The sequence below is a fragment of the Chlamydotis macqueenii genome, chromosome 18 (assembly GCF_036417535.1).
Source record: "Chlamydotis macqueenii isolate bChlMac1 chromosome 18, bChlMac1.mat, whole genome shotgun sequence".
Classification (NCBI taxonomy): Eukaryota; Metazoa; Chordata; class Aves; order Otidiformes; family Otididae; genus Chlamydotis; species Chlamydotis macqueenii.
In genome coordinates this window covers 808,597-829,586 of record NC_141573.1, presented here as the reverse complement: position 1 = coordinate 829,586, position 20,990 = coordinate 808,597, and the positions used below count along the sequence as shown (strand labels likewise).

At 63.3% G+C, this 20,990-nt stretch overlaps 1 protein-coding gene across 6 annotated transcripts in view; it reads left to right on the top strand.

Moving 5' to 3' along the window:
- The window catches only part of RBFOX3 (RNA binding fox-1 homolog 3), a 140,975-nt gene that overhangs the window by 12,663 nt on the left and 107,322 nt on the right, over positions 1–20,990 (top strand). For 5 of the 6 annotated variants that reach the window (XM_086762725.1, XM_086762727.1, XM_086762726.1 and 2 more), the window contains exon 1: positions 18,770–18,876. The exons of the other annotated variant lie outside the window; for it this stretch is intronic. The gene's annotated coding sequence lies outside the window, so the exon portion shown is untranslated. Of the gene's footprint in view, positions 1–18,769; positions 18,877–20,990 lie in introns of those variants that run through there. 6 annotated transcript variants of the gene reach the window in all.

Here is a 20,990-nt window from a genome sequence, read left to right as displayed (position 1 = left end):
GGGGAGCAGTGTGGTCAGGCAGGGGCCGGGCAATTTTTCCTCTTTGTTTTCTTATTTTCAAATGGAAAATCAAATTGCAAATTCCTCAAGGGTGCCACTTGAATTTCAGTGGGGAATGTCATGCTGTGCCACACATGCGGTGGCTCGGCTCCAGGTGGGATCAGGGAGCCGTTGATGCCTGGGCAGGGCTCTCCAGGTGAGGCTGGACCGAGAGTGATTGGGCACTTTATAAAAGCCCTCCAGCCCCCAGGTGCCCCTCTGGTGCTGCCCTGCATGAGTGCAGTGGGAGGAAGTGCTGGGACGTGGAAGGACGGCGGGGACCTGGGCCTGAGCTCCCTCGGGAGAGGTAGGATGGGGAAGGTGTCTCTGGGTGGCGGGGGGTGGGCGGCTGCTTCCCCTGCAGAAAGGCTGAGCTGCGGCTTTGGGGCTGCCCAGGGACCCCCGTCCCAGGTGTGCGTTGGAGGGGTCGCTGCCGGCTGGAGGTGGTGTGCGGGACGGGCCGCAGAGGATGAGCGGCTGGGCAGGCAGCGCGGGTTTTGCTCGCCTGGCCGTCCCGGCCGGGGTGGCTCCGCGCTGCGGATGGGTTGCGCTGTCCCACCGCGTACGCAGCCCACGGGGACGGGAAAAGGGGAGCGAGAAGGGCGAGGGGAGAATGGACCCGGCAGCCGGCGGTGCCCGGCTCTGCTCTCCGCGCGGAGCCTGCCCGCACCGGTGCGGGGTGGCTCAGGCTCGGTGAACGCCTGTGGCGCCTCTCGTGCCTCCTTTGCATCGCTGCCCGGGGTGCGAGGCCCCGAGGAGCTCCTTGCCATCGCCGATATATCCCGCACCGGGGCCTTGCGGCTGGCGTCCCGGCGCTGCTCCGGGAGGGGCTCCGCACCCTGCAGCTGGGGGGGTGCGGGGCCTCGGGTGGCGCGGGGAAGCTGCTGGGGGCCGGGTGCGCCCGGGCCGGTCGGGGGTGTCGGTGGGCGCGGGAGCTCCGCGGTGTCACCGCAGCTCCGACCCCCGAGCTCCGCAACCCCCCCCGCCACCAACCCCGCGGCCGTGCGCCGCGCGGGGCCGCCAGGTGGCGCTGTTCAGCCGGGGCCGGGCGGGGCAGCGGCGGTGCTGGGGAGGTGGGGGATGTCCGTTCCCCCCCCCGGGATCTGTGTGTCCCCCCGGGGTCTGCTTGGTTTGCCGTCACCGGCCGGGACGGGCAGTTTGTCAGCGGACCCTTCGCGGGGCTGCCGCGCTGGGAGCGGGAGGCTGAGCTGGCCCGGTCCACCCACGCGCACGTGGCACAGCACTGAGACCCCCCCCAGCCCACGCGTGGGTCGCAGGGCAGCCGTCCCCGCTCGGTCTGGGAAGGGGGATGTGCAGGGTGGGGGCACAGCCCCTGTTCCTGGGCTTGGGGCTGGGATTTCAGCCCCGGTGGGGGAAGGGAGCCCACCCCCGGAGGGAGCTCTGGGGACAGCTGCTTTCCTCCTCGGCACGGGCGCGTACAAAAACTCTGCCTGAAGCACAACCCCAGGCTCTAACGCTCCGGAGACACTGTTGGCTGTGGGCATGGGCCCCCCAGACCTCTGTGTTGCTCCTCTGCTGGCTCCGCTCGGACCGGGCCCTGGCCATTGGGTTTCTGCAGGCGTGGGCAGGGGAGCAGCAAGCGTCAGGATTGAGGGTGACAGCCTTGGGGGACATGTGAAGGGAGTGGGGAGCTGGAGCAGTTGGAGTTGGGCGCTGGGCTCAGGGCTCAATGCCAGGCTTTTTGGCAGGACATGGCCTGGGCTTCTCTTTCTGCTCCCTGCTGGGGTCCGGGCCCCGAGGATGGAGCAGGCTCAGCCCTGTCTCTCATGGCTCTGCTCTCCACCGGGAACCCTTCCTCTGCTGCTCGGTTAAACCCGCATCGACCGTGCCATCGGAGCCCGGGGCTCCTTCTCAGCTTTCTCAGCTAATGGCCGTGTCTGCCTCCCATTGATCCCCAGCTCCGAGCTCATTGATTAAGTACATTTCTTATTACACTTAGTGGTATTTCACTCTTTTCTGTGCTTACCCTGTGCCAGATGCTCACCCCGTGCTTCTGCCTGCCCAGGGGAGAATTCCTCTGGTCGGAGAATTGCCCTGCCCTCGCCACCACCACTGCCCTCCGCCCGGCTGGCCCAGCTCTGCCTTCCCCGCCTGCACTGGCTGGGGCAATCCCTCTGCCATCCTGCTCTTTGTCCCCTGTTGCCCCTCCTTGCAGGGCTGGTTTTTCTCCCAGCAAAGCAGCCACAGTTCCCAGTGCCCTGGGAGGGCTGGGATCCTCCTGGGATGCCCTGTCCCGTACCCTGCCTCCGCGTGCTCCTGCTGCGTCTCACAGATGCAACTGGAGCAGCCCGGCGCTGCCAGCAGCCGCGGTGAGAGGCCCCAGCCAGGGCGCAGTGCTTGGCTTTGCCCCCCGCACACCCTCACGCTCGGCACGCGCTGTGTGCTGCCTCGCTCTGCGCCTCACCTCCCTTCAACTCTCCCGCATGCATCATTCAAAAGCCGTAACATTATTGGGCATAAAATATTTACTTAACTGAGCTTTTTGCAAATATTCCCCTCCATTATTTTTCTTCCTTTTGGAAGCCCACACTGCTTCTCCTGTTCTCTCAAATGGCTTCTCTTAAATAATACAGCAATAACATACGAGCACCCAGTAGCCTTTTTCTTTCTCTTGAAATATCCATAAATACAACGGTGTCACTGATCCCTTTTGGCAACACCAGGGCCGTGGCACAGGAGCACTGGCAGCATGGGCCCAGCCTGCTGCTGGGAGAGGGACAGGAAGGGGCTCAGTAAGGGAGCGTAACTACGTGAGGAGGCCTGACATGATGCGGAGTGTTAATTGTTAATATTAATTAAGAAATGGGCCTTTTGGAAGGGATGGCTGAAGCTTAGCAGAGGGAGTGTAGGGCTGAGCACTCCCAGTCTGCTCCCAGCTAGGATACTGGGCCAGCTGCTCAGAGCAGAATTCCCGACAGCGGCGGAGCAGCTGGCCCGGCCTGTGGCGTGGGGACACCGAGCCCATCCCGCTGCGGGCAGCAGCCCCGGTGCTCCCCAGCAGCCCGTGAAGAATGGGACAGAGTCTTTGAGCAGCTTGGGGCGGCCGGAAAGGGAGGGCGTTTGCTCAGCAGTAGGTGTGCGTGTCGGGTGGTCAGCGTGTCTGCCCCGCGTGGGAAGCTGTCCGGCTGCGTGGCCGCAGCTTTCCTTGCCGTGGGCTGGCGCTGGGTGACGGGGGGGCTCTCCCCACAGAGGGTGCTGTCGGGGCCTGAGCTGTGGGCTGTGCTGTGCCCTGTTTGGGGCTGCAGCTCCCAGGCGTGGGGTGTGCCGTGCCTGATGCGGGGGTGGGTCCCAGGCACGGGGGTCTGGCTCCCCGTTCGCGGGCCCTGCCAGGCCTCCCCGTGCGGGTGGGCTCGCGGCTGCGGGGCGCGCCGTGCCCGTGCGGGGGGGCGCTGGCCGGCGGCTGCGGGGTGGGCGGGGCGTGGGGCGCCCCCGCCCGTGGGTCCGGCCGGCGCTGTCCGCGGTGCTGACGGCGGCGGGGCCCGGGGCCGCCGCGCGCTCCGGCTGCGCGCTCCCGCGGGCACCCCCGTAGACAGGTCCGACCCCATTGCGCTCTGCCCAGAGCCCTCCCCCCCCCCCCTTTTAGCCCCCCGTGAAGGAGAGGAGAGCGCGGGGGGCAGGCGCAGAGGCCGCAAAGGCTCGGTGCTGGTCTGTGGTGCTGGCCAAGCGTGCGTGGGGTGCTTGGGCTTTCCCTTCTCTCTGGCAAGGTGTAGAGTCATCTCAGAGGCAGGAGAGCTGCAAACGGCAGGAAAAAGCCATGTGGAGAGCACTGCTGGAGTAAGGAAAAAATAATCAAAGGCCACTGTTCCCTTACACATGTGTTGTCATTGTCCTCGCGTGATCTGTGTCTCTGGGGTCTCTCTGCCTACAAAGAAACAAGGAGTGGAATAAAATGCGCTGGGAGGAGGACACGGGGCTGTACCTGGAGTTGTCGCCCACCCAGGAGAACCGGGCTAGCGAGCTGTGGGTTGAGTGTCGTGCCTGCCTGCAGCAATCGCGTTGGCTGAGGGAGCTTCCGCGTAAAGCTGATCGGGCAGGGGGACGGGAGAGCCGCGCTGTGCGAGTGGCTGGGTGGCAAAATGGCAGAGGAATGTCACTGAGTCCGAGTAACAGAGATAAGAGCACATCCTTAACTACAAAAGCACAAAGCTGGCCTTTAATTTAATACTTCCTACTCAGGAAAAGAGACCTCGCAGTTGCCGAGGGTAGTTCTGTGAAAATGTCATCTCCGTGCCCAGCGTCAGCCAAACGAGGCAAATTGCTTGTTAGTCGTTATTAGGAAAGAGACTGAAAACAAAGCAGCAGCAGCAGCGCGCCAAGGTGCGATAGCTGTGTCGCACTGCAAATGCTGCGTGCGGTTCTGGTTGCCCAATCACAAAAAGCAGGTGGTTGAACTAGAAAAGGTAAAGAAAAGGACGGCGAGGCTGATCACAGGCGCAGAGCAGTGTCTGTGTGAGGAGAGACTGATTGACTGGGATGGCTGGGTTAGGAGAGGGACACAGAGGGGTACAGGACAGAGCTCTGCCAATTCAGGTGCGGTGTAAAGGTGAGAACAGGAAATGAATATTCGCTATTTCTTATAAATGGTGTCAAGAGAAACAATTGGGTAACAGGTTTAAACGTAAATGAAGAAAAGGTTTTTCTCTTTCTCATGCAGTGTTTAATTGTGCTGTGGAGCTGGGTGGTTCAGAGACCCGCAGCCCCTGGCCCAGGCAGTGATCAGACAAGTTCGCCGACGACTGATGCGTTAGCAGTGATGAAGCGTGGTGGTGCGGATGCGGCATCCAGCATGGGCAGCTGCTGGCGGCCTGGCAGAGGGGTGGGAGGGGGCCGCCTGGCAGTGGCTGTGGCTCACGACAGAGCCTGCGCACGCATCCTGTGAGCCAGTGCCCTGCTCTGCCCCCGCCACCGGGACCCCTCCGCCTGCACCCAGCTGGCCTCCCCTCCTCTCTGGGGGTGGGAGGGTTGGATGTGCGGGCTGGGTTTGGCCCCTGGGCAGTGCAGAGGTGCTGGGATGGAGCCTGAGGTGGCTCTGCCCTGGGCTGTGCGGCCGGGGCCGGGCTATGGGCAGCTCCAGTGCATGCAGCCGTTGCTCGTCGCAGTGTTTCCCCGCTACCGCCGAGCGAACAGACCTTTCCTCGTAATGCCGGCAAATCCCCATTCCTGAGGAGCCGTTAATTGATTTCCCTTTCCATCGAGCCTCCTGCCCGCGGCTGCGCTGACGCTTGCCTGCCCGCGTGCTCCCTGCCTGCGCTCCCAGTCAGCGGCTGCGACAGGCAGAGCCTGAAATTATTGATAAACACTCATTGGGGCTGGAGCCTGGGAAATTGCCAGCAGCCCCAGCGGATTTCTCTCTTGCCAGCATCATTTTTCTTGATGACAGCACGTTCTGAAGTTTGTTGGGGAGGGGGCAGGGCCTCCTGGTAACTTTTTTTCAGTTTTATGCGTCGGTTGTTAAAAGATCCCTGCATAGACCGAGAGAGGAGGGGCTGGGGCACGAGTGCCTGCGGTTCTCTGCCCCTCAGCCTGTCCCCAGAGCGCTGGGCTGGGCTGATCCTGCTCGGAGCTTTGCCCAGGTCTGCATCCCCCACTGTGGGTCACGCGTAGTGCCTCCACGGGCTTGGCACTCCCGGATGGGGACGCGCTGTTACCCCGTGCCAGGGCACGCAGATGGGCAAGGCCACCGGACCGTGGTTGGAGCAGGGCAGGGGCCAGCGTGGGCGCAGTGGCTGGGGCAGGACAGCACAGCCCTTTTCTGAGCCGGGACGTCCGTGTCGCGAGAGCGGGGCCGGAGGGCAAACATCAGCTCCAGCGTCTCCCACCACCCAGCCCCTCCAGACTGGTGCGGCTTTGCCTGGGCGGTGCTCTGTGCCCGGCTTACGCAGCGCAGACAAACGGCGTGCGGCGCGCTGGGTCTCTAGCTGTTGCTCTTTCTAGAGCTTGGAGCGTTTTTCTCTCTGCTAGGTCTGCTAATTAGTGGGAGGTTGTGGATGAGGGACAGAGGGAAATGTCCTTCTGTGGCTCTGGCACTGGAAATAATTGAGCCATTTTTCACCTATGGCCAATCTAATTCTGTCCACATCTTGATTTTTCTCTTAATAGCTTGGGGATGCTGCTGGCAGCCGTGGGACTCGCAGCCATGTCCAAGCTTTTCAGTAATCGCCTGGATTTTGTGCTCTCATGCTAACCGGTTACTGGTGGTTGCTTAGTTTTTGCTCAGGCTCCCCCAGGGATGGGGAAGGAGCTAATTTTGGCCACGCTGCCTTCTCCTCCGCACCGATCCCCCTCAGCCCCTCTCGCAGGGCAGCCAAGCGGGACGGTGCACTGGTGTGGCCCCTCCGCAGCCAGGGGCTGCGCGTCCCCGGAGCCGTTGCTCAGGCTCCCATCCCGTCCCGTTCCCGCTCTGCCCTGACTGCAGGCAGCATTCCTGGCTCCGTTTGGGCAGGGACTCCTGTCGTCCCCAGACCCTGGCCTTGGTGCACATCCCGTGGCGGGCCATGATGGCCAGCGGCTCCTTGGGCTACCGTGGCACGGGGTTAGCGCAGACCTGCGCTTGGGGCGGCTTCGTGGCAGCGGCTGATCTTGCTCCGTGCCTAATGAGTGTGTTCCTGCGCTCCCAAACCAGCAAATACCCCATTACAGTTGTCATGGAAATTAGAAAGTGTGTCTGCTCGAGTTTCCTTGGCACAGGGCTCCTGTTCCCAGCGGTTCGTACATCGGAGAGCCTCTCGCCGCGCTGGTGTGGGAGCAGCTCTCATGAGGCGGCCGGGGCACTGTGGGCAGCCGCCGCGCCCCTCGCCGTGCTGCCGGGAAGGTGAAGATGTTCACGGCGAACTGGAAGGTGCAATTTATCAATGCTCATCCCCAGAGGCTCGGGGCCTGCCAGGCACCAAAAAATCCCGTACACCACAAAGAGGGTGCTGCTGCCTCTTTTGGGATTTTTTTTTTTTTGGGCCATTTTATTTTTCTGAGAGTGCCGGAGCACTGCGAGGTGAATGGTGGGGCAGCAGCGTGGGAGCTGCCCCCGGGCACGGGAGGTCTCAGGGCTGCGGGATGATGGGCGCAGCTCGCCCTGCCCTGCCTTACGGAAATCGCCCCACCGCCTGCGCGTTTGGAGGCTGCAGCGTGCGCAGGGGCCCAGATGCTTCCCCGGCTTCACCCTGCCCTCCGTGACTGTCCCTCCGCATGGCGTGCATGCCTTTGTGTGCAGATTTGATGGTTTTCTTCTTCAGAACATTTTCTTTTCCCAGTGTTTACGGGCCATGGGATTGGAAGTGAAGCATCTACTTCGTTGCTGTCAGGCAAGGAAATGGGTTATAAAGCTACTGAGGGGAAAAATAGATCACTGTGGGGTAAATGCTGGGGAGCAGGGCTGGAGGAGAGGGAGAGGGAGCGGGGCTGGGAAGAGATGGAGGAGGAGGAAGGGATCGGCAGGCAGCCGAGGGAGCTGGCTCAGGAGGGGACGTGGGGGCTCTGCTTGCCCCAGGCTGAGACAGCACCTTCTGTGCCGGGCATCTCTCCTGGCGCTGGGGAGACGCTGCCCAGAAGGGAAGGGATCATGCGCGGAGCACCCCGAGGCTGCCGGAGTGCTTTGCAGGGGGGAAATTGGGAGAAGGGAGCCTTCCCTGTCCTCCCCTCCTCCCCATCCCGGAGCCTCCTGGCTGCTGCCGCTCCGGTTCCAGGCTCTTAGCTGGCGACTCTCCTCGTCTGCGCCGCTTTCGCGTTCCCTCGCTCTCCCAGTCTAACCCTCCACCATGTCATCCCTGTTGCACGGCTCCTCCCTCTCCCCGTGCGCCTCATCCCTGCAGCCAGGACTCGCGTTCCCGTCTTTAGTCTCAGTGCCGTACATAAAAGCGCTCTGATGGCCGTGGCGTGACAGCAGAGACAGAACTTAATTTCACAGCACTTTTGCATAATACTTCATAAAACTGAGCAAATTTGCTGGAGCCCAAATCCATCTCATTATGCGGAGTCACTGAAAGGGAGGCTTTTACATTGCGGGGCTCGTGCTCAGCTGGGGGATGGCACCAGAGAAGAGGAAAATAATTAATTAGGTGCTGCTCTGGATCTTTGATCCTGCCTTGCCAGGCACGTTAAATAAAATGCCTGGCTCGTGAGCAAGCGCTACTCAGAGCCCTGTTTGTCTGACCCCCCTTGGAAAACGTGCAGCGAGGCTGAGGGGTGCGTGGGGAGATCCCCGGCCCGGGTCTGTGCCCCAGGAGCGGGGCAGGAGCAGTGGGCTGCGGTCACAGGGTGCTGGGGATGGGATGGGGGAGCAGCCAGCTTCTCCAGAGCCCCACTGCTGTCCCCAGTGCTCCCAGAGACCCTGCCCGGCTGGGAGAGGCTTCGAGGCGCGGAGCCGTGCCCGCTGCCGTGTGCCGGGGTCCCTCCGGCTGCCCCCATCCTGCTGCATCCCTCACGTCCGAGTCTGCCCTGCGCAGGCGGCTGCAGTCCGTCTCTCTGTGTTTGTGAGCGAGCTTGAGCTCTGTGTGGCGTTTGTATTTTTCGAGTAATGTGATTTGTGAGATGTAAGGGCTGAGGATCCAGCTGTGCCAGGCGGGTGAGTGGGCTCGGGGTGCACTGGGTGAAGGGGTCCCAGGGCTGGGGCTGCACTTGAGTTTATTGAAATAAAGCTTGGCTTTATTCACCGGTGTCCCCAGTGTCCCAGGATGGGAACGAACCCTGGCCGGGACTCCTGTGCCCTGATCCCCGGGCCGTGCTGCTGCTCCGTGGCAGGGCAGTGCGATGTCCTCAGCGGCAGCTGCGGTGCCAGGCGGGTGGGTTAAACATGCGCCCACAAAGCAATCCTGCAGAGGAGAGAGCTGGCTTCCCCTTGCGCTGTTAATTAATCTTCAAGCCAATGAGGATGCTCTCATCTGGTCTTTACTTAATCCATAACCCAGAAATCCTCAAATTATGTCATTTGTTCAATACAGATGAAATTAATTACTCTGGGAAACAGGCAACAAGTTGCACTTCTGATGCCCCTGATTGCATAATCAAATCTACAAAGTGCTTTCCCGCAGCCGTGGTGGCAGCGGTGGGGCCGCCTGCAGCAGGCACGGAATAGCCAGCGGCATCCGCTGTCAATGGCACGGGAAGGTGATGACCGAGCCAGGCTGCGGGTCTTGGCAGGAGCAGGGCGGCCGTTGCACCCACTGCCGCTCTCCCCGCAGAGCAAAGCCGCCGAGGAGCCTCCGCCAAGGCCCTGACCACCCCACCCGCCTTGGCCCCGCTGCCCCTCCTGCGCCTGCCGCCAGCCTCCCTCTTCTCCATCACTGGGGCAAGAAGCAGGGTTCCTGGGGGGTGCAGAGGGATGTGCCCCTTCCCTGGGTGCCTTTGGGGGAGCTCCTGGTCAGGCTGGACCAGAAGAGCTGGGTGCTGAGTAACGGCGACGTACTCTTCCTCGGGGTTGCCGCGGGGCGGGAGAGCTGGGGCGCGAGCGGCGCAGGCTGCGGCAGCGCGGTGCCGACCCCGTGGGTGCCAGCCCTGCACCCCGGGGGTCTCTGCAGTGCAGGGGGTGGGCAGGCCAGGCGTCACACCCAGGGACACCGCACCCCATTTTTCTGGCTGGGGGTTGGCAGGGCAGCCCCAGCCCTTGCCGGTGGGCTGGCTCTGGCGGGTCGCTTTTCGGGAGGGAAAGCGTTGCTGCATGCGGCTAGGGCCGGTACCAGCTTACACAGCGCTAACGAAAAACCCGCACTGGTTGTTTGCTAAAACGGCAGTAATGAATTGAAAAGTGTTACCAGCTGCTCGGGGCAGCTATTCAGCCCAGCTCTCCAGCTCCGTGGGGCTGCCGGACGCAGCCCAATCTGTCCAGAGGAGATAGAAATGTGATTCTCTCTGCCCTATCAATTTAAATAAATTAACTATTAGATTAGCTGCACTTAAAACAAAACAAAAAATCAATCCCACCAGCCTCGACTGCTATTAAACTGTGTTTTGCACCAGTAAACCTGTAATTGCCAGAGGGGAGCAGCCTGGTGCGGGGCGCTGGGGCTGGGCTCCCCGGCAGGAGGAAGGGTGGGGGGGCACAGCCGGGGGGCGGCCTGGCTGCCCAGAGCCCTTCTGCCCCGGCTGCTACAGCGGGGCCTGAGGCGACCTGTGGGCGAGCTCCCCCCAGCGCCTGGGCTCACGCGGGCGCCTCGCTCCCGGCCTGTGAGAGGTGCCGAGGGATTGCCACTGTGGGATCACCAGCAGGGATGCAGGCTGGGATGGCGGCAGGGATGCAGGCTGGGATGGAGGCAGGAGGCTGGGATGCAGGCTGGCATCCTTGTGGGGAGCTGGGGAGGGCCAGAGTCCCGGGAGGGAGGGCAGGTTTCCGAAGCAGTGTTTCAGACGTGGCTGTTCCCTTTTTTTTTCCCTGCTGAAGCTGCTGCCTTGTGCAAACCTGCTCAAGCTCTTCGGATAAATTAGCATCTAGGGGATTTTTTTTCTTCTACGTTTTGTGCAGTTGGCAGTTGCATAAGAGGGAGGAACAGAGGAGCCAAGCAGCAGATTGCGTTGTAGAGAAGCACGGAGCTGCTGTCTCCCTGCTGCTGACAGATCTCACGCGTTCAGCTGGATGCAGCGCACGCGATCTGGGCATAGCTGGGATTGTCTGGGCGAGTGTGCGCAGGATGGGGGGACGTATGGGTGGCGGGGAGCTCTTCCCGGCATGGCTGCTCATCTCCCGGCTGGGGCTCGTGCTCCCAGTTTGCGGGATGGCCAGGCCCAGCGGCTGCTGCCAGCCCAGCCCGGTTGCTCCAGGAGCTGGTGGCAGCCAGGCCCTTGCCAGCTGCTGCTCCCCCTGCCTCTTCTCCGGCTCTCCCGGGGCATCGGGAAGCCCCTATGCTGGGGGGCTCTCGAGGTGCGCCTGTGCCGGAGCCGGGGAGGCTGCGGGGCTTCCCAGCGGGTGCCCTTCCTGGCAGCAGGAGGAGGAGGGTACCGGTATCCACTCCGCTGCTCTCTCCCTGACCTGACCCCATCGATTTGTACCGATCGAGTCTGACAGACGTGTGAAGCGATCAATGCACCTGCACTCTGCAGCTGGATGTGGGAGACAGGGGATGGGGGTGCAGGATTTAACCCTTCCCGTCCCCACTGTGGGTCCTGCGCCCCCTCGGCTGGGGGATCCTGCTCAGGTGGAGGCCGGGCCGCGTGTCCTGTGTCCTGTCACTGCCCCAGGACAGACGGGTGGCTGCAGCGGCATCACCCCGAGAGCCTGATCATACCCCGAGCTTGGCCGGGACGGCAGGGCAAACACCTGCATGGAGCGGTCCTCGGCAGGCGGAGAGGCCGTTCTCAGGACCTGGTGACGCCGTGGCTCCTGGCGAGCGCAGAGCTGCAGGCGGGCACGGCTGTGTATCGCAGTCTGTTTTCAGTGCGACGTGAACTGGGTGTCCCGCGTGGAGTGCTCGCTGTGTGTGCGCAGCAGCCTGAGGCACAACTGTGGCTCGGGCAGGGCCACGGAGCGAGCTCAGGTACCGGATCCACGGGGCTTGGCCGGGAGAGGGGCTTGCGCCAGGACGTGACCGTGCACGGGTGGAAGGGAGCAGGTCTCCAGCCCGGGTCCCTTGAGAGGAGGTGGGGAACTGGCCACCGCATTTCCCTCCTCCGTCCCAGAGCGATGGGAGACCCCTCCAACGGGCAGGGGTAACGAAGCGGGTCCAGGAAAACTGAGAGCAAAGCCGTGTCCAAGGGGCGCGAGGCCGTGGCCGGGGGGAAGCGCTGCCTGCGTGCTCCCCATGCTCGGCAGCATCCTCGTCAGATGCTGCGGGAGCAAAGGCACAGAAGTCCCCCTGGCTCTGTTACGGCGATGGAGATGGAGCCTCCTGTAGCGGGGAAAGGCTCCTCAGCTGCGCTACCAGGCTGGGATCTGATGGGGAAGATGAAAAGCATCACTCTCCTCCACAGCGCTCACTTGCGCTCTGTCAGACCTGCCACAATTAGGAAAATTCACGTGGAAGCCTCGTTTATAAAGGACCGAAACAAGAGAAAACGTTTGGCCCGGAAGGAGGCAGAGAAGGAATTTAAGCCGCCTCTCATCTTTCATCATTTGCCTTCTCCTGCTCCTGTCTTGGCAGCCCCAGTATTTTGCTTTGTCTCCTTCAGGTGACTAATCATTAGACTAATTAGTTGCTAATCAATGTTTAATTAAAACTTAGTGGTTAATTACTGGTGGTGCTACTGTAGGTTGGATATGAGAAGTTATGAAAATGTTTTTAAGGGCGGTTTGTAGGCAGCTGGCCCCTCGCCCCTGCCTCCGCTGTGTCCCTTGGCCGGGGTCCCCTCCCCGGGGGGCTGCTCTCCCAGGGACGGGGCTGCGTGCGCGACGCATTCGTACGGCGCTGCTGCTGCCCTGTATGAGCGTTGGGATGCCGCTGGGCATCCTGGCAAAGCCACGCACAGCGGGGGAGCTACCGTTCCGGGGGTTTTCCGCGCACAGTCCCGTTGAAAAGAGCCGGTTAAATGTCCCCCCAGCCATGGATCTGTAGGGCACCCAGGTGTGCCGCTGCCTCCAGGTACCCGCTGGTTTCGTTCCATGGCAGGGAGCCTGCGTCTGCTCGTCAGCTCCGCAGGGACCCCCGGGAGAAGCTCCCGGCCTCTGCGCTCAGTGCGTCCCTTATCCCTCCCCTGCAAACCAGCACCTCTTCCCGGGACCGCTGTCCCCAGCTGGGTCCCTGTCACCCGGCCGGCGCAGCGATGGGTGCTGAGGGGCGGCTCCAGAGCTCTGCAGGACCGGGGAGTCCCAGATGCTGCCAGGACGATGTCCCCGTCCCGGGCTGTCCCTGGGCGATGCCCCCTCGTGCCCCCGGCTGCAGGCCGGGACCTGCCTCGCTCCCCACTGTGCCATTTAGGGCCAGGCGATGTACTCTGCCCTGCCGGGGCGCAGGGAGGGTGCTGCGGGGTGCGGAAGGCGAGACTGCGGGTGCTGTATGTGTTTGCTTGCTTGATGCCACTGCATCTGAGGTTTTGTGTGTCTTCTTCTCAGAGAAAGCTGCTGACAACGGCCCAGGGTTTCGGTAGTGTGGCTGGTGACAACGCCGGAAAGGGAGCTATGTTTAGAAATAATTGCTTTGTCTTTTGCAGAGGTACTGGTGCTTCCATGCTGGCAGTTGCAGGAATTTGCTGAAGGCATTGGTGACATAAATACAGAAGCAGAATTATTGCTACTCATAATCGCTTTCATGTGTGAGAGAGATACACGTTACCAGGGCAGGGAGAGGAGAAGGGAACCAGGGAGCAGAGGGGCCGGAGCTCTGGGGTCCCCAGCACAAGGCTGACCCCTCCTCGGGCTCTGCCCTGGGGGCCTGAGACCCTGCGGCTGCGGGGCCGGGGGCTTCGCTGTGCCGCTCTGCCGAGCGATGCTGGCTCTGCCGAGGCTCCGGGGACGGCGGGGGTCAGTCGGAGCAGGGACCCACAGCGCCTGGGCTGCCAAACTGCACCTTGCCTGTAGCTGGGTTTGGCCCGAGGGAAGGTGGAGAGGGGCTTGGGGGGCTGGAGGGGTCCCCATCCCGGCAGAGACCTGGCCCCATCATTGGCCGAGTGGCACACGGGGCCAGCACTGGGGGGCCATCCAGGCTCCACGTTGGACAGAGGCACAAACTGGGGGGATTTAAGATGTCACAATGTTCTGGCTGTTAAAATGGGACGAGCAGGTACGGCCCCACGCGGATGCGGGTGCTCACCGGGGAGCAGCAGCTGCGCGATGAAGCGGCCGTGGATGGGATCCTCGCGCAGAGGAGCCGGCAGAGCCCCTCGGGAGCCTGCTCCTCTCTGGATCGTGGAGCTGCTGCTCCGCCGGGAGCACCCGGGGACACGGCCGCGGCTCCAGCGCCGCTCTGCTTTCCCGCTGTTTGTTTCTCCGCGGCTCCGGCAGCGTGGTTCCTCGCAGGCAGCGTCCTCCCCCGTCCCTGCCTGTCCCTCAGCGGCGGGGCTGGCTGCGCAGTGTAAACTCAGTGTTGGGAAGGAACAAGGCCATTCATGCTTTCAGATATTAAATTCTACGCAGAATATTAAATAATTTCCTCTTCAGTGATCCCAGTAAATTTAATTAGCTCTTCTTCCCCTGATAGAGTTGTCTCCGTGATCCTGAAGCGCTGCGTTTGGAGTGAAGGGGAGCTCGGCTCCCGCTGAAAGCGCTGCCTCCCTGCAGCGGGCACGTGGTGGCCACGGCTGGAGGCCAGCGGCCCTCGGTTGCCGCTGCGCTCAGGTTCCTCCCGCCGCCTCCCCGTTCCGTGCCGGGGCTGCGTTGGAGCGGGATCCCGGCTGCGGCGGTGGGGAGGATGGGACGGGCGCAGGCGCTCCTGGCAGCCTGGCTCGGGGACGCTGGCTGGGGCAGGTTCTGCGGATGGAGTCGTCGGAGGACGGCGTGAGCGTCCCTGCCCGGAGAGTGAGGGTCTGGGGAGGGGAGGAACCTGCTCCTGGCGAGCCGGGGCTGGGGAAAACCAGCGGGGATTGGGTGACTTGTCCAGAGCCTTTCTGTGGCCGCTTCAGAGCCCGGTCCCAGGGGAGGGATGGAGGGAAGTCACCCAGGTGCTTGGCTTTCAGTAGGGATGTTTGCTGCTGAGGATTTGGTTGGGTTGGATTTTTTTTTGTGTGTGTTTTGTTTGATTTTTACAACTTTTAGAACCTCAGAGCAAAAAAAGGGAAAAAACCAAATCTCTTCCTGATGGAGGTGGCTAAGAGCAAGTTACAGACGTGTCCCTGGCACGGTTCATTAGCTGCTGTGACACACTGAGAGCTATGAGCGGTGCGGTACCAGCAGATCAATCCAGAGCTTAATCTGAGACAGAACGTGGCGGGGTCAGATCACGCAACACGCTGCTGAACGCTTCTGCCCAGCCGAGGCAGAGCCGCTCGTCTCTCCCGGCGCTCCTCCTGCCTGCTGTGCAAACCGCGAAATAAAGAAATAAACAAGGGCCTGATTTACTGATGATTAATTTGCATAATTAGTGCTGTGTCAAATCACCTCGCTGAGGTGCGAGGCGCGCTTCGCTCGGGGTGTTTGCATGGACACCTTTCCAGGTTTGCCCGGGCTCGCCCGATTTCACCTTTAACAGCCTGGTCAGGACGGAGCGCCCGTGCTGGTGGGATGGCACAGGGTGGGGATGGGAGCTGAGAGCCGGGGGCTGGAGGGCGAAACCCCTGCCAGCCTTCACGTGCCTCGTCCTGCTGTGGGAGCAAATGCTCTTCCATGGAAATACGTGCCGTCGCGGGTGGCTGCGGTCCCGCGGCCGGGAACGAGCTCTGCCCTGCAGTCCCTGCCGCACGCCAGCTCCTCGGGGGCGAGGAAATCCCAGTAGCGAGGAAATCCTGCTGGGCAGGGTCCTGGGCTCCGCGTGCAGGGGTGGCCTCAGCCCCCTGCCCACCTGCTCCTGGAAGAGGGGAAGAGGCTGCGTGACACCCGTGGGTGCGGCGTTGCAGTGCAGACGTGAACGCGTTTGGCATTTAAAACGCACTGCGTGTGCCCCCGGCTGCCCGCCCCCATGCCGTCTCCCCCGCCGTGGCTATCAGATTGTTCTCCTGAGCTTGGCATCGCTTTAGCGATCGACTTATGCGGTGCAATGTTCCCTGATTTAATAAGTTCGTTAGGATAATAGAGGTTCGGGATTTTGCTGTTAATGTGCAGTGACAATTATGTTCTAGATTTGCTCATTAGGTTGCATAACTCAGCTATGAAATATATCGTAAATTATATTTTAAAAAGCATTATTTCAGAGCGCATTAGTGTGGGTCTCCCTTCGCCTCTCTCCAGCGCTGAGCGCGTTCATGACCAGACGTGCCTTCAGCTCCGCGCTGGCTATTGCACGTTCCGCTTCAGGTTTTTTGGGTCAGGGCATCTGACACTTGCCGGAAAAAAAAAAAATAATCTGGGTCCTGCCATGTCATCCCCCCGTCTCCATCACCACAGCCAAGGACGGCGCAGGTACCCGGTGTTCCGGCAGCGCTCTGGGGAACGCTCCAGCTGGCCCCGCGCCCCCGGCCCTGGTCGTGCCGAGGGCTCCCTGCCACCCGCACCGGCAGGACATGCGGGGCTCGAGCTGCCGGCGCTGCGTCAGAGCTGAATGCGCTGCTGCCGTCCCCTCTTTGGGCAGGACCAGACCTCGTTTGGGCATCTCGGAGGCGAGGGGGCCCAGGAGCCCCAGCCGAGGCCTTGGAGGGGCCTGTGTCCCGCGCCTCCTCCTGACACAAGTGCCCGTTGCTCCTCTGAGGTGATTTCTGCGGATGGGGCCGGGCTGCTCGGCACTGTTCTCGCTGGAGGGAGGCATGGGGACCAGTCCGTGGGGATCCCTGGGCACCGGGGTCTTGCTCCGCGTCCTGCTTACGGCGCCTGCCTTCAGGAAAATCCCCTGCCAGAGCCGCAACAAGACTTGTCTCTTTGCTCCAGCCACAGTTAGGAGAAGGAAAACCTTGTTGTCGTTAAGGATAAAAATAAAAAAGCAGCAGTAATTTAGCAGGCACGGCTTCCTCCAAAGGCAGGCTCTAAATGGCAAACAGGCTGTGAAATAAGCGAAGAAAAACAGAGAAAAATAAATATTTTTTTTTTCCAGGTTAATATTTGTTCCCCCTGGTTCCCCTAAAAGCCTTGTCAAAGGCAGGGGGTTGTGGACTTGTGCTTTTCTAACGGCTTCCCTTCCCTCACCGTCGCTCTCGCGCGCTCTGCCATTATCTCCCGTCTGCTCCTCCTCTTCCTCCTCTCCCGCGGCCGGGTTCAGCTGCTCGCCCTCCTGGAGACCCACAGGCGCGTTTCCCGGGTGGGTTCCCCTCCCGGCGTTTCCCGGCACGGACGCGAGCCCCGCTGCCAGGCTGGGGTCTTTTCATGCCGGGCAGCGCGTGGCCGCCTGGCAATCCCGCAGCGTCACCTCCGCTCCGCTCCCCTCCTGGTTGGCAGGGCTGCACCTCCCGAGCGGGCACCAGTTTGCGTTTCTGGGAGCAGATGTCGGCAGGGACCCGGATGGCAGGCTCGAAACGCGGAGAGGATTCTGCCGAGCTGCGCTCTCCTGCGTTCCCCGTTCCTCCTTCTCCAGATCTGCTGCCTAAAGCGCCGCCAGCCTCAGCGAAGCGTGAGAGCGGAGCGCAGCGGGGCGTAGCGCGGAGCCTTCCTGGCTGAGCGCTGCCTTTGTCTGGCAGCTCCCGAGGAGAAGGGCTGCTGCCGCTCGACAGCGTGGCCGGGCGCGGGCGCTTGCTGCTGCCGGGAGGGCTAAAAATACCCCCGCGTGTCATCCGAAGGGGATGTCGAGATGGATGAGGTGCTCTGGCGTGTCTCGCAGCCCTCGCTCGCGTTGCGGCTCTGCGTAACCCTGATGGTTTTCTGCAGCGTTCCTCAGGGCCCTTGGGGGGAAAGTGAAAGTGGGGGGGGGCAGGGGGAGCGTGCCCGTTCCCGGGGGCTGCACTGGGCTCTGTGGGATCTGGCTAAGCCTTGTTGATGGACCCTGTGCCAGGTTCACAGTGAGCGAGGCTTCAACAGGCTGTGGGTGTTCAGGAGAGCTTGGCGGGGGGGGTGTCACTGTAGATTTGACTGTTGGGAGCCACAAATGGATCACGTCAGCCCGAAAAGGGTGCTGAGCCCCTTGCGGTAACACTGGCAGGGAGCAGTTTGCCGCCGCTGTGCTGTGTGACTTTGGGGGGCTCGGGCGCAGGGGACGCGGCACTGCCAGGGCAGCTCACAACCGTTTTGGAGAGATGGCATCTCCGAGCCAGGGAGGAAGGGCAGCGCGAGGGGATGTCCAATGATGGGCAGGATGCGACAACGCCGGCCTGCGCCGCCTTCCTGGGTGAGAGAGAGCTCAGAGGCCCGCTTTTGTGTAATGCTCGGGGAAGGGCTCTTGCTTCCAGCTGGGAGCACTGGGATTGCTGCCCGGAGGCCTTACACCAGATTTAGAGAGAAGGAAGGGCGAGGGGCTGACACCCGGGGAGCCGTCGCGAATCCGGGGCATGCGGCAGACCTGTGTCCCGCGGCTCTCCTGCGCTGCCTTGGGTTTCCCAGCGTTTGCAATGGGGAATGGAAACCTCCTTCCTCGAGTGGGTGTCCCACCCAGCCGTGGGGTGTCCCACCCAGCGCTGGGATCACCGAGGGCTCTGCTCCTTGCCCGTCCGCAGGGGGATGGAGGGAAGGCCCTTGGGGCCGCTCCCTGCCCACTCGTGGGCAGCAGCCAGCGTGGGAAAAGCCCCCCGCGGCTGCGGAGTGCTGGTTTTCGGGGGAGAGTAGGGGAGGGAGAAGCTGCCTTTTTTCCGGAGGAGAGGTGGGAGCGTGTGCCGGGCGGGGGGCCGCCTCACCGGGGTGGGGCCACGCCCTGAGCCCCTCGGGGGTTGCGGGTCCTGGGCACCGGGCGAGCGTGGGAGCGGGAGGAGATGCGCGTCCTGAGCGTGGGGCGAGGGCTGAGCGCGCGTCTCGGGTGAGAGCGGAGGGGGTGCAGTGCGGGTCTCAGGGGGAGTGCGGGCTGAGCGTGGAGCGGGAGGTGGGGTCCGGCCTCAGGCAGCCCCCCCCCCACTCGGGTCTCCCCGGCAGCCCCACGGCGGGGGTCGGAGGGGCGCGGGGGGGAGGACCGCGGGCGGGGGGCGGGCGCGGCGGGGCGGCACCGGGGCGGGGGCGGCCGCACGCGCCCCCTCCCCTCCACCCCCGCGGCAGCCGGGAGCGGGCGCGATCGCGCGGCGGCTTCGGGGGCGGCGGCGGCGGCGCGGGCGCAGCCGCGTGCGAGGCTGCCCGGCCCCGCGAGCCCGGCCCCGCCGCCTCCTCCTGCCGCCCCCCGGCCGCCGCCGCTCGGGAGATGCCGCTGGGCGGGCGGGGACCCGCGGCTGCCCTGCGCCTCCGCCGCGGCGGGGACCTCTGAGCGCGTGAGTCACTGGGGATGGGGGGGGGCGGGCGGGCACCGCGGCATCCCCGCATCCCCGCCCGGCGGCACCGGGAGCGGGGAGCGGCGGAGGAGTCTGCTCCGGGGGGGCGGGGGGCCGTGGGCAGCTGTCCCGATGCGCTCCGGGATGGGGTTTGGGCTCGGCGGGCGGCGCCGCTCTGGGAGCCTGAGCTCGGGTCCGGTAACGGAGCCCACCCGTTAACGGCGGGGGGGGGGGCGGCGTTCGGCTTTGCTGCGAGGGCGTTCCGGCACAACTTCTCATTAAGTTTGCGTTATAGGTTCTTAACAGATGTCTTAATTAGGTGCTGTTGTTAGCAGGGACGCTGCGCTAATTAAAATCACAGCCTCCAGGTGAAGGTAAATGGTGAGAAGAAGTTGGGCGCGGTGGCGTCTGGATTAATGAGGAGGAGGAGGAGAGGCTCCCGCTGGGGCTGGGGGCGAAGCCGTGGGGCCGAGCGCGGCCCCGCTGCCCACGGGCGGAGCCGGGCGGTTTTCCTGGGTTCCCCCCACCCTTGCCTGTTCCAGGAGTTCCCTCGCGAGACGCGCTGGCCGTGCCGCCGCGGTAGGGACTCGCTGCATGGGGACGGCGAAGGCCTTTGGGGTTTGTTTGTGATGCGGGTGGCAGCACCCAGCGCCGTTATCCCAGCGCCGTTGCCCGTCGGTGTGGGTGCCAGGAGCCCACAGCGTGCCCTGCGAGCGCTTCCAGGGAGATGCCCGGCTTCCAGCCTGAAATCAGCAAACGCGGCCGGGGATCCGGCAGCAGCCGCGCTGCTGAGGCATGGGGCATCGGGACGGGCAGCGGGGCGGCAGGGGCTGGGGGCGCGGAGCTGCCCCTCGCGCTGGAGCAGCCTGGGGAGGCTTTGCTGGCGCCTGTGCATGCGCGGGCGGAGGGATGAGTGGGGAGGCAGAGATTTCTCAGCTTCTCACTCCACTAAGCATGACATTCACATCACCGACTGTTTTCGGTTGCCTTTCGTGAGGGTTTCGAAGTCACTGGCTGCCTCTGCGGAAGCTGGGCAGGGGGGCTCAGTCCTGGGGGGCGCAGCCTGGGGCGGCCCCCGGTCTCTGTGTGCTGCAAGGTCGGGGAAAGCCTTCCTCTTTTTTTCCCCCTGCCAGTTCTGCCTAGCGTTCTCCGGGGTGTCTGGGGCTGGCGGTTCGTCGTGCAGTGCTGCCAGGACACATTCACCACCCCGATGTCATCCGCGTTCCGGTGGCGCCCGAAGGCTGCGGCCGGGCCGGAGGCCTCGCTGTGCGGGTGCTGCACAGGCACCGGGGAAGGCAATCCGTCCCCCAGAGAGATTCCTGGTCTCAGGCTGAAGCGGTTGAGGCGTGGTAAAGCCTCACAAAGCGAGATGTGAAGGCTGTGTTCCTGGGTAATAGATGCAGCGAGAGCCTGGGGTTGATAATTTTTGCGGAGGGACGGTTGCAGCGGGTTGGGGCTGTCAGGGCTGCCCAGAGCTGGCGTCGTTGGGAACTCGTTCTCGGCTCCGGGAGCTGTGGCGAGGCTGCTGGTTGTTTCACAGAAAATACAGGAGTGTGGGTTTTGATGTTGGTTCTTCCCCCCCCCGCCGCCCGACCCCTTCTCCTTTGAAGCAATCTGTGGGATGTCCAGCACCACAGAGCCTCGGCACAGGCGTGCACGAGGGCTCTGCGGCAGCGCTGGGTGACCCTCGGCTGCTCTTGGGGCTCGGCTGGGGCTCACATGGGATGTGACCGCTGTCGCTGAGGGCCGAGCCCCAGGCACCCGAAGGGGCACAGAGGGAGTGGGACGGGACGGAAAAGCCCCTAGCCCGGCCATCTCACCTGTCCCTCCATCCTGCGGTTTCGGACCCACGTGGGGACAGATGCCACAGAACCAGAGGAGCTGCCACTGCCAGACCTCTCCCTGGGAGCCGGCTCGGTGTGGGGCAGCGCCGTCGGGGCGCGAGGCTGGAGTCACTCGTGGGCACCCCCGTGCTTGGGCGCAGGGCTGCTGCGGTGCCCGGCCCTTCCCCTCCCGCCGCTCCTGAGCGAGAGGGGCCCAGGCAGGGTGGGGGGCGTTAGGATGTTTTAGGATGCTGCCCCTTGCTCTGGGTCATGCTGCCTTTGGAAAACTGG